This window comes from Miniopterus schreibersii (genome assembly GCF_964146895.1).
Source record: "Miniopterus schreibersii genome assembly, chromosome: X".
NCBI classification, from domain to species: Eukaryota; Metazoa; Chordata; class Mammalia; order Chiroptera; family Miniopteridae; genus Miniopterus; species Miniopterus schreibersii.
This window is the reverse complement of record NC_138104.1, coordinates 106339236-106351144: the sequence shown is the minus strand read 5'-3', so window position 1 is coordinate 106351144 and position 11909 is coordinate 106339236.

The following is an 11909-nucleotide window of genomic DNA, read 5'->3' as shown; positions in this document are numbered from 1 at the left end:
TCGATGTCTGTTGGTTACAGGCCTGGGAATGAACCTGGAATCCAGGTACGTGCCCTTGACCAGGAATCGAACCCGAGACCCTTCGGTGCCCAGGTGGACTCTCTAACCATTAAGCCACACCAGCCAGGGGCGATATTGATACATTGTTAATACATGTATTGTATTGTATTACATGTATCGTACATGAATTGTAACACATGTAGCATTGACATGATGTTCTTGATACATTGTTGCATTATTGGTAACTAAGTAGTTGAAAATGAATCACATTAGTGTTACTCTTAGTGCACTTTTTATGGGTTTGAACATATGTATATAATGATGTTTCTTCACAGTTACAGTGTCACACACAGTAGTTGCACTGCCCTAAACATCTCCTGGGCTCTCCCTGTTTACCCCTCACTCCTTTCGACTTTTGGGAACCAGGGTTTTTTCTATTATCTCCGCTGTGCTAGCTTCTCCAGAGTGTCCTAGAGCTGGAATCACACACCATGTGCAGCCTCATCAGATGGGCTTCTTTCACCTGGTGATAGCCATTGAAGTTTCCTACACTTCTTTTTGTGGCTTCATAGGTTTTTGTTTTTGTTTTTTTAGCAGTAAATATTATTCTATTGCAGGGATGTACAGAAGTGGCTATTGTTTTTATTAAAGAATCATTTATTGATTTTTAGAGAGAGAGGAAGGGAGAGGGGGAGAGAGAAATAGAAACATCAGTGATGAGAGAGACACATCAATCGCCTGCCCCCTGCACGCCCCCCACTGGGGATGTGCCCTGACCCAGAATCGACCAGCAATCTTTCCATGTCCAGGATGATGCCAACCAACTGAGCCACACCAGCCACAGCTGAAGTGGCTATTTTTTGAAAAGTAGTTGCCATGCACTCATCTTCAGGGTCAGAGGTGTCCCTGGGACCCATCCGAGTCACTCTCGCTCCCCACTTAGTGGGACGGTTGTGTCCTGAGCAGACAGGAGCCAGGCCACCGAGGACAATGGCCACACAGTGAGCCAGCCCCTCAGCTCAACCTGTTGCTCACTCATATCTGAACACAGATGGTCTCCCCGGCTCTGGATGCTGTGCCGCCCGGAGGTACATTGATCGTGACACAGAAGAAGACAAGGGACTAGACAATGAAGGAGCAGGATGGTGAATGAAGAAGACAGAAAGCAGCCCCAGAGAAACTTACCCATGAGCTTTATGGGCAAACGTGCAAAGAGGCCGCCCATGTCCTGTGTAGATGGCCAGCTCTGGGGTCAGCAGCTAAAAGAAAAACATCAGTTAGGGAAATGTGGGTCCTTATGGGGAGCCTCCCGAAACCCCTGGGGACTTTTTCAGGCCCTTCTTTGGTTTTCTATACCCTCTCCCTAGCCAGCCTCTCACCTATGACATAATCAGATAGATAGTCATGTACACTTGAGTGAGATTTAACCCTCTCCAGCCACCTTCTCTCCCCGAGGTAAGTACCTTCAGAAACAGGTCTGCGGGTGGGAAATAAAAACTGGATTCGCCTTCAGGAAGTTCCCGTATCGGTGATCAGTGTTACTCACCCTCCACACAATGGGGATTCGGGGCTGGATTTTCTTTGTCATGGGGGCTGCCCTGTGTGTTGTAGCCTGTCCCACAGCATCCCTGGTCTTCACCCACTGCATCCCAGCTGCTGGGTTTCTTCGAGTCTGGGTCCCGTGGATATTCTTAATGACCATGTGCATAATGGTATCAATGTTTTCTAAATTTTTCTCTTTGCATTGAGGGAAATTATTATCTTAAGCTCCCCCAAATTTTCCGTAAAAACAGAAACAGGATAGTTGGGCGCCTACATTCACAGAGGCGTCGCTCTCAGTAGCCAAGAGGTGAGAGCAACCTGTGTGTCTGTCAATGGCTAAATGTGGTCCATCGACACGATGGAGTATTATGCAGCCATGAAAAAGGAAGGAGATTGGAACAGAGGCTACATCATGGATGGACCTTGAGGACATTATGCTCAGTGACATAAGCCAGACACAAAAGGACAAATACTATATGATTCCACGTCTATGGGGGTCCCTGGAGGAGTCAGATTCGCAGAGACAGAAAGTAGAATGGTGAGGCAGGGGCTGGGGGAGAGGGGTGGGGAGTCAGCGTTTAATGGGAACAGAGTTTTCGTTTCGGGTGGTGATAGCTACACAAACAATGTGAATGTTAATCCCACAGAGCTGTGCACCTAAAAATGAAGGTAGTAAATGTTATATTGTGTGTTTTATGACAACTACAAGGAAATCTTTTTTTAAAGGTTCTTTTCTTGCCCTGAGATATAAAGAGGTGTGTGTGTGTGTGTGTGTGTGTGTGTGTGTGTTTCCAGAACCAAAAATTGGAAGGAAGGCTATCAACAGTGGGAAAACCCAATACACCTAAAAATCACACAAGTCTCAGAGAGGGGACTTTACCGGACAGAGGTGACGGATCCTGGGAGGGCCTGGCCGGTGACATCACATGTTCAGGCTTTTAGCAAAATTGGCCTAAATAAAATACGACATTTGTCCTGGCTGGGTGGCTCGGTTGGTTGCAGGTTCGAGGCCACAATATGTGTCTGTCTCTCACTGATGTTTCTCTCTCTCTCTTCTCTCTCTCCCTCCCTCTCTCCCTTCCACACTCCCTAAAAATCACTGGAAAAAATATCCTCGGGTGAAGATTACAAAAAAGGAAGGGTCCTAACACTACATCAAAGCTGAGTGATCTAACGTAGGCTGGGCAGGGAGCTGTTTGGGGCTGTGGGGATGAGGCCTGAGGGCACAGGGAAAACCCTGGTTCAGAAAAACCAGACCCTCTCAGATTCAACCCTGGGTCACTCCCCGGGACCCCAGCCAAGGGGGTCTTGCCTGCCATCCCCATGCTTCTCAGAGTGATTTCTCAAGAATGAGAGGAGCCCCTGGCATCTTTCCTGCCTCTGATTTCTCTCTACTCCTTAGTTCATATTTTTTAAGAGCCAAAGCTGCAAAACCAGTTGGGGCTGGGAGGGACTTTCCAGTGTTGTGCCGACAATGGAGATAGCCCAGACGATAAGGGTGCTAATCTCTGATTTAAGATTTAAAAAAAAAAAAAAAAAAAAAAAAGGTTACTGAGCAGGTTCTGCAACCAGAAAAAAAAAAAAAAAAAAAAAGACAATGTAGAAGTATTTCTGCACCAGGCATGGACAGGGCAGGTGGTGGAGAAGAGACTGACACTGGGTCCCAAAGATTCGGACAAGAAAAGAGATTTAGAGGAAGATACACAGATTTAAGCGAGAAAGGAGAGATTTCAACAGGAGGCAGGCCTTCTCCTGGGGGCCTGGCAGCCTCACCTGGCTCCAAATTAGGGCGGAGCTTCTGTCCCTGTCCTCAGGTTGTCCCCCACACCAGCCTCTTCTGGGTGGCCTCTGGCTCCCGTTTGGTCTGTAAACATAAGAAACATTCAAACCTGGGAAGGATTTTTGTGAGTGTACTGGAGCCAAACGGTGGACAGTTGCTGGGAAGCAGAATCTCAACGGATGGAGATTTTGCTCCCGAGAATGGCAGTTCTGCCCCTTGTTTTGTGCATCACAATCTAAATAGGAGACGTAAGGGGGTCCCCTGAAATCCACGGGGGACAGATGAGGGAGGCGGGAGAAAGCAAAGCGGGGAAACCTCTGGGGTTGGGTAGAAAGTAAAATGATAGACACACGTCTTTTACTCAGGTGGGTGCAGGATGGGTAACAGCCAACAATTAACTCGATGACAATGAGGGGATGTGTGGTCTCTGCCCTGAGGGGTCCGGAAAAAGGGAAATTGCTCTGACATTCTAACGATATGTGATCATAGATGCAAAAAGACAATAGACGGGCTCAGTTCAGGTAAAGATGGACCTTTGTGAAGGAAAAATACCAGCCTAGGACATGACTACCTGCCGTGAGCTGCTTTTAGTTAAAAAAAAAACTTAATTTCAGACCATCCTGTGTGGTTCCTTTAGGTCTCTGAGTTTGCAAGGCCGCCCCGCAGGCCTCCCCTGAGCTTGTCAGGTTTAGCATGAGGGCCCTTTTTCTCAACAGGACCCTGAGGACGGAACGGTCAACTTCTCGCCTGTGTTTGCATCATGGAAAGAGCAGTTAGTGACTTCCAGGGAAAATCCTGTACGTCCTGAGGTGCCTCCCCTGTCCAGCCTGACCCCTCAGGTCTCCACTGGAGCTGGGACACAGTGAGGGGGGATCATCAGAGATGTGCATTCCCAAACCACCTGGACCGCTCAGAGCTCCCATGATGTGAACATGGGCCCATGTGATACCTAACACTTTGGCTTGCAGAAACAGTGTGGCCCAGGCACGGGTTCTTTGCCAGGCACGGGTTCCATTGTAATTAGCTAGTTATCAATAATAGGAAAGGAGCAAAGAGAAGACAGGCATCATAGGCACATCATTTGGGCACCTTCACCAGGAAGATGCAACTTCACACTCCCCAGGTAACCACCAGCCCATCTCCTGCAAAACACTGGGGGAAGGGGTCCAACAAAGGGGAGATAGATGCATGTGCAGTGAAGTCGGAGTGAGTAGAGGAGGTAAACTTGCCTCTCAGTCAAACCTGGGGATGGACGGTTGGCCAGAACGGGCATGGCCACTGCAAGCCTGTGAAAATTTGGGAATGCATAATCCCTTAGACAAAGGAGTTCTCTCTCTTCTAGCTCTTGACTCTTGGTTTGTGGAATTCCTTTCCGGCTACGTCATTGCATTCACCCCTGTGTGTGGCCCACAGTCATGCAAACCCCACACGCAGTGGACTGATGGGCTGCAGCAGGGAACACAAGCTAACCTAGCGTGATGCTGGACTGGCCCCACCTGCAACACAGAAAGGAAACTCTGGACACTGGCTCGGATTTTAGCCCTACTGAAAACCCAGCTACACTTCTTCTACGACTGAACTAAGGCAAACGGGACTGTGGAAACCTAGGGGTGGAATTCCACCGAAATCAAGCTTGCTACTATATCTCATCCTCTTGTGGAGGGGGGCCCTCCAGAAATTCTTATTTCAACGGTACCCCAACAACCCAACTTCCAAACAACCGGAGAAGACGGGGCCCCTCCCTGCCGGGTAACACTGTGATGTCACAGTGGCTACTACTAGGGCAACATGCCAGCAACTCCCAGAGCCAAGCCAGCGCTCCAGCCGGATTGGCAGAGGAGCTACTGACCCCTAGTGGCCAAAAGTTTGGTTCAATGCAAACAGCAGGAAGCAGGAGAGCCCAGCACAGTCAGTCCCATCCAAGTCCCACCCACCAGGACCTTGCTGCCCCTGAGGGCCTCCTGAGCCAGCAGGTGGAAAGAGCACCTGATGATCCCATGGCCAGGCACAGTGCCCTAGCTGCTCTAGCCAAGGTCCCCATAGAAGCTTCATTGTTACTCCCCCGGAAGTTGAAATCTGAACCCCTAGTACTGTCAATGAAAGCCTGTTTGGGAACAGGGTCTTTGCAAATGTGACTAAGTGAAGGCTCTGAGGTGAGGTCGTCCTGGGTCAGGATGGCCTTACATTCAAGGGCAGGGTCCTTATAAGAGATAGAAGCGGAGACACAGACACAGAGGAGAAGTCTTATGGAGACGGAGGCAGAGATGGGAGGGGGGAGGCCACCAGCCCAGGGACACCTGGAGCCCCAGGAGCTGGGAGAGGCAGGAAGGACCCTCCCTGGAGCCTCCGGAGGGAGCTTGGCCCTGGGACACCTGGATCTCAGACTCCTGGTCTCTAGGATAGAGACAGGATGGATTTCTGCTATTTTAAACCCCAAGTCTGTGCTCATTTCTTACACCCTTCCCAGCGGACTCTCACATCATGCCACAGTGACCATTTTTAGGATGTGGCAGAAAAATAAATGAATGTGAAAGCCCCCCACAAACTATTGAAATGACCAGACTCAAAAACCAGCTTTGCTTCCACCATTGCCTGCGGTGTGCACACAGAAAGCACCCCAGCAGGTGGCAGTGGAGTCCTAGGAAGAAAGAAACAGCTCCGGCTGATTCACATTTTGCCCTGAGTAAGATCTGTTCAAGCAAATAAGAAAATGGGCAGAGACCTCTCATTTCGAAAGGCAGCAAAGAGAAAGTTAGGAGGCAGAGAGAGTCAGGGAGGTGCCTTGGGCATCTGAGCCGTCCAACCTTTGAGGTGAGGTGCACAGTGGGAACTCCGGGTTTCCTGGTAGGTCAGGAATTCTGAGGCCGCAGCCTGGCGGACACACTCTGTGCTTGAATTTCTCTCTTCTCATAGGGACCCCGGTCAAAGTGGATGAAGGGTGGTGCCTGCTAATGACCTTCTCATAATCAATCACACCTGCGAAGACTGCGTCTCCAAATAAGGTTCCCATTCACAGCTGTAGGGGTTCAAATTTCAATTTTGGAGAAGTGAGGAGGGGAGAGGGCATAATTTGACCCACACAGGGACATTGGCCAAAGCAGCTAGGACACTGTACCTGGCCACAAAGCGTCCAGGTGCTCTTACCTGCAGGCTCAGTGGCAGGAAGTTCCTGGTGGGCAGGGCTTAGGAAGGACTGTAAGTGCCTGGACGGCCTACTTCCTGTGTTTGCCTTAAATAGAAGTTTTGGTCACTAGGGGGCAGTAGCTCCCACTGAAAAATCTGGCTCATTCCATTAGGCGTTGTGGACATCAGGTGACAGTTTTCTCTCTGGATTTCTTTCCTTTTTTTTTTTTTTTAATATAGCTTTATTGATTTCAGAGAAAGGAAAGGAGAGGGAGAGAGAGATAGAAACATCAATGATGAGAGAGTCATTGATCGAGCCCGCAACCCGGGCATGTGTCCTGACCGGGAATCGAACCCTGAGCCATGCCCGGCTGGGCTCTCTGGATTTCTAACCGAGTGGCCAGCCTGTTCTCACCCACGGGATGGTCAGGGAAGGTTGTCCTATGCTGGCCACCTTTCTTCTCTCCAAACCACAGTCTGGGCGACGCCAGCTCTACCTTCCCGTGAAAATTTATTTGTTTCCTTGTTGTTGGCGTCTTTTGCTAACACTTCTGTCAAGACCTTCTAACGAGACCTTTGGACTGAACCTGCCTAGAAGATCTTCCAACCAGACCTTCCAAGAAATTCTTCCTACAAGACGTGTCCGTGTGCACGGACTCTCCGTATCTGAGATGTGGCCCAGGCAAATGAGAACCACTAAAAAAAAAAAAAAAAAAAAAAAAAAAATCCACTTTTCTCTTGTTTTCAACATCTTTTTCCAAACGAGGGGGCGGGGGAGGGCTTCAAAAGAACTCTCTGTGAGCAATCAATGATTACATCAAAGCATGAGTAGCTGCTTCTGAGGTGTAGCAGTGTCGAAACAGGATCTTGAGGAAAAAGTGAGCAACCGTCGCTCTTGTGAAACACTCAATCTTTGCCTTGCTGTTAGCCACAAATTACATGGGGCCCAAGCAACAAAACACGCTTGCCTTTGGAAGTATTTTATCCAAGTAGACTCATGGGATACCCCATAATTGGCCCATCTTTCTAAAACCACCGTTCACGTTAACCTCATTAATAATTCTTTTTTTTTTTTTTTTAATTTTCACCTGAAGACATATACATTGATTTTTTTTAAATTTTAGAGAGAAAGTAAAGGAGAGAGAGGTTTAAAAACATCAATATCACAGAGAAACATTGATCGGTTGCCTTCTGCACACTCTCCAACCGGCGCCAGGGATTAAACCCACAACCTTTCCGTGTAAGGAATGATGCTCCAACCAACCGAGCCACCTAGCCAGGGATTATTTTTTTTCTAATAATTATTAGAGCATGTGATAGGAAATCATTTTAATGGGATGGTATAAAGAGTCAGCCCCATGTGTGTTTCTATCTCCTTGAATGATAATCTAGAGAAAAACCAACCAATCATGCGAGATTGGAAGAAGATGGTGGGGTAGGTCAATGCGGGACTCGACTCCTCCCACAACCACAGCGAAATTACAATTAAACTACGGAACAACCATCACTCAGAACTGCCTGAAATCTGACTGAACGAACGTCCTACAACTAGGGAATTAAAGAAGAAGCCACGTGGAGACTGGTAGGAGCGGGGATGTGCTGAACGGGCGGGGACCACACGCACACGTGGTGGTGTTTAATCAGGAGGGATGCCTTAGCTGGGGAGGTCCCCATTGAGGAGCGAGGGGTCCCAGCCCCACCTCAGACCCTTCAGCCCAGGGTTCCAGTGCCGGGCAGAGACATTCCCATATCTTTGGGCTGTTAAAACCAGTGGGGATTGTGGCTGAGAAAGACGGAGGCTGCCGGAGTCTCAAGCAGTTCCTCTTAAACAGCCCACCCATGGACTTACTCAGACTCACCCCCTCTTAGCTCCAGAACAGGAGCAACAGCTTGAAAGGAACCAGGGACTGAATTTTTTGACATCAGGGCAAGAACTTGGAGGGGCTGATGCTTCTTAGACAAAAGTGCTGACAGAGGCCGCTGTTCCTTTGCTGAGCCCTCCCTTACAACCAAGATTGCTCTGCCCAGCAAAGCTATCATTTAGAATGGAGGTGAGATAAAGAGCTTCCCAGACACGAAAAACCTAAAGGAGTTCATCACCACCAAACCAGGATTATATGAAATGCTGAAGGGTCTTCTTTAAGAAGAAGAAGAAAAAAAAAAAGATAAAAAATATGAACAATAAAATAGCAATAAATATGTATCTATCAACAATGGAATCTAAAAATCAAAATAAATGAACAAGCAGAACAGAAACAGACTCATAGACACAAAGAACATTCTGATGGCTGCCAGATGGGAGGGGGGTTGGGGAGTAAAAAAGGTTTTTAAGGGGTTTAAAAGTACAAATTAGTAGTTATAGAATAGTCACAGGCATGTAATAGTCCCTACAGCACAGGGAATAGAGTAAAAAATATTCTAATAACTATGTGTGGTGTCAGATGGGTGCAAGATTTTGGGGGGATGATCGTTTAGTAAGTTTTATAATGTCTAGTCACTGGGGTATACACCTGAAACGAATATAATATTATATGTCAACTGCAATTGAAAAACAAAAAATGATTAGAAAACAAAACCAAAAAAACAACAAACCAATCATAATATGATTTAAGAAAACTACTTACGATTTTAATATCGGACCCTAATCACACTAATTATAAGATAATTGCAGAAAGTACCAAGGCATTCCCTCAACAATGGGATGAAAAACAGACAAACAAACACAAAAAAAAAACAAGAAGAAAAAACTTGGCATGTCCTGGGGATTTATAAGGCCATCTTAAATCACTTCCAATGGTTTACTTTTAAAATCTTAGAATGCGCCCCAAAATTATGTTTTCAAGTTTATTATTTTTTCACAGATGTCTTAGCATGTTTCAATATATTCTGAAAATCCACATTCTCAAAAGTTTTAAAAATTTTATAATTAATGTGTTCTGTTAAATTTGGGGGGGGGGGGGGTGGGAAGGATATGTGGTTAAGACTTGTCCCTGGGTGGGAAATGGCTCAGACTTCAAGCCTCACCACCCATAAGGTGCAGACAAGCTTGGGGATATGTGATGGAAGATTTCTGGGCACCCACTCTGGGCACAAGACCCCGGTTATAGGAGCCATAGGTGGGAGGAGGACATGGGGGAGGGAGGGGGTCTTGCTACCAGTAACTGGAAGGGTCTAAGATAGGCTTTATGTGTAGCGATTCCTTAAAATCTGAGTCTAACTAATATGTAGATTATAGATAAACAGCATGTTTGTATAAGAATCCTAGGAGCTAACTTCATAAAATGCATACTCCAACCTTTAGTCATTCCCAGTTCCAGGAGATTTGCTGACCTTCAACCATAAAACCAATATGACAAGGACCAGAATGACACACACCAGACCATCACTTGACCGGTTTTGAGGTCCTTACCAGAATGGACTGTGCTGGCTGCACATAGAGAACTTTTCAACCCCCCTCCCCTTAATCTCTTTGTTCCCTTTGTTTCTCTCTCCCTCTCTATAAAAATCTCTGCCTGCACTGAGATGTGGAGATGGGCTTTGGACAAGAGTCCTCCATCTCCTCAGGTTACCAGCACCTAAATAAACCTCTTTCCTTTTCCACGAGCATGTGTCTCACGAGTCTCACTTTTGTGGCGATAGGCAGCAGAACCATGGTTCCACTTACAAAGCTATGAGCCTATTCAATGCCTGGTGAGCACCCTCCTCCTGGTTCATGGATGCTTCTTGGCCACCTTCTCATTGTGTCCTCACAGGGCAGAAAGAGTGAGCTCTGGCTCTCTTCTCTTCTTATAAGGACACTAATCCTATCAAGAGGTCTCCAGCCTCCTCACTTCATCTAATCCTAATCACCTCTTAAAGGCCTCACCTCCATATACCATCACCTTGAGGGCACTGGATATAAATTTGGGGGGGGGGGGCACAAAATGTCTGCCCATCATGTTAATTGTGCACTTTGGGAATAATGAACAAAGGTGATGTATCTTTTTCTCCAGCAAGCAGACCATTTTCGGAGACCAAAAAGCTGTCCTCACCTCTAGCGGCCCCGGGCAGTAGCATTAGCTTAATCGAGATAAGGAATCCATTAGGCATGTGACTAATAAAAAGCTCAGCTTTCAGGTCCCCCTGAGGATGCCCCTTGACCTGGAGTGGCTTAAGCCCTAATTGCTGCGAGGAAGTATGAGGCTCACTGGGCAGTCAGGAAGTGGAGAAATCCTGTCTGACGCTTGTCGGAAATGTGTTTCTTGCTGTTTCTCTTTCTGGGAAAAAAATATGTTACAACTTCCCAGAAAGTTGGCTCAGGTCCTGCTTTGCCTTTCACTGAGAGAGTAACTAGGACCACCTTCCTTTCTTCTGGGCAAGGAGGTCAAAGGAGAGAGGAAGAGGGGAGAGAGTGAGTCTTAGCAGACAGGGCCAACAGGTATCGTCACCAAGCACCCCGACAATGCAGAAATAGATGATAGATAGATTAGACAGATACATAGATAGACAGATAAATACATAGATAGATAGAAGATAGGTAGATAAATACACAGATAGATAGATGATAGACAGATGATAGATAGAGATAGATGATGATAGACGATAGATGATAGATGATAGACAGATGATAAATGATAGATAGATGGCTCATCCCAATGTCATGGGCATGTATTTACCAAATGAACTTCCCCCTCAGGATAGGAAAGTTGGAAAAAACTGGGAGTTGGAGGTGTCCTTTTCACTTCTGTCTCAGATCATGTGGCCCCTGCCCATGCAAAGCCTGACACTCATTTCTGCCTTTAAAAAAAGGAACAGAGCCTTGGTCGTGGTGCTCAGTTGGTTGGAGCATCCTCTAGTGCACCAAAGGTTTCTGGTTTGATTCCTGGTCGTGGCACTTACCTGCAGGTTTGATCCCTGGCCCCAAACAGGGCTCGTGCAGGAGGTAGCCAGTTGATGTTTCTCTCTCACATCGATGTCTCTCTCCCTCTCTCCCCCATTCCTCTAGCTCTCAAATCAATAATAACACATCCTAGAGTGACAGTTTAAAAAAAAGAAAGAAAAGGAACAGAGACAACTCAGGGTCTACAGGTGTGGTTAGCTAGGGGGAACCATCAGAAAGTCCCTGCCCAACCCACACCCTTAGGTAAAGGGTGAGCCTGTATTACACTCCAGGGCCAAGAGTCAAAGGCAGGGATGTCTCCCACCATTGAAACCATCAGTCCCTTAGACCCACAATTTCACCTGATATCACCTTCCCCATGTTCATGGGTCAGGGGTCACCTCCAGGGTTAGGAAGCCACCTGTAAGAGGTGGACATGGTCTTGGAGCTGTGTCCTCTGCACACATGCCTGTGTGCCCCTTTCTGGGGTTAGTGCAGGAGGTTTACAAAATATGAGACAGTGTGTCTGGAAAGGCAGTGAGGGATATGATGAAATGAACACCTGATGCCACGGTGATGTGTAAGTGATGGGAAGAGATGACATTG